At 48.3% G+C, this 1,204-nt stretch overlaps 1 protein-coding gene across 1 annotated transcript in view; it reads right to left on the bottom strand.

Moving 5' to 3' along the window:
* ITPKB (inositol-trisphosphate 3-kinase B) overlaps nucleotides 1–1,204 on the bottom strand; it is a 106,915-nt gene that overhangs the window by 70,127 nt on the left and 35,584 nt on the right. The window lies entirely within an intron of this gene.

The following is a 1,204-nucleotide window of genomic DNA, read 5'->3' on the forward strand; positions in this document are numbered from 1 at the left end:
AAAAAAAAAATTCACCAGCTATTTGTCTAGCAGGGCAACTGTTTCCCCAACAGAAAAATCAACGTGAGACTCCCCCTTGATCTCAACACAATGAACCACCAAGAAGGAATTACTAACCTTCTGCTGGGCTGCCTATGTTCTTCTAGGGCCTCACTTTATCTCTTAAAAAGGCAGGACACAGCAGGCACCACGCCTAGAGAGAGATGAACTGAGCCGACTACACTTGCAGGGTAAGAGTGTAGATTTAAGTCAAATCATTTGGCCCTGAGAAACCCATGGAACAACTTCTCACTGTTTCTTTACTGGGCAGGTGTAAACGCGGTTTCGTTAACAGGGCACTTCCCTATTTCATCCGTCTAAAATTCAAGTCTTAAGTCTAGAGTGGAGTCAGAACCGGGAAACCCAGAACCAGGGAACCTCCGTTCGTGTGCTAAGAGCAAGAAAGCGAATTTAAAGAAGGGTCATCACCAGGAACCAACATTTCAAAGGGCTTTCTTCAGTCCCTGGTATGTTTTGTACTGATCTATAGAACTGTTCCTTGCCCCAGCTCCCTGCAATATCAAGGAACCAGGAGTTAAGAATAATTTCATTCCTTTCTAATTAAACATTTTTTCCTCCTGTAGATAATCTACATTGACCCTATCGAGGAAAAAATCTGAGCTGGTGTAACTGCAGGAGGTGGTTTATTTTCACAACAGTAAAATATCTAAACCAAATATGCCCTGTGTTTTAGCAGCTTAAACATTGAGGTCTGACAAGGACCCAAGATTCCACTTCGCTTGCCAAGGGCTAAGTGTGTATGTTTAAGTAGGAGAAAGTGATTATGAAGAAAAATGGGAATGTCTGAGTAGGTGAAGGGGAAAGGGGTGCAGATATTGCTAGAAAAATGAGATTGCACTCTAAAGTCCCATCGCCTAAGTATGAGAAAAAGCGAGGGTCAGTACCCCTGGGTGTTTCGGGCTGAGCCTCCCCTGAAACCAACGAAGCCTGCACCGGGGACCCAGGAGACCCGGCCTGACTTCATTTCCCACTCGAGTTGTTTACAATTAACCGACAGAGCGGCGGGCCTTCCGGCCTCCATTCGGGTTCGCCCCGCCAGAGAGGTCTGGGGAGGGCCGGCTCTCGGAGGGGCTCACCGCCTCGCGGTTCCTCCGAGCTCTCAGCCCCAACCCCCCAGCGCGGGCTCCTCCCGGGCGCCCCTCCT

Source organism: Bison bison, unplaced genomic scaffold (genome assembly GCF_000754665.1).
Source record: "Bison bison bison isolate TAMUID 2011002044 unplaced genomic scaffold, Bison_UMD1.0 scf7180017864317, whole genome shotgun sequence".
NCBI classification, from domain to species: domain Eukaryota; kingdom Metazoa; phylum Chordata; class Mammalia; order Artiodactyla; family Bovidae; genus Bison; species Bison bison.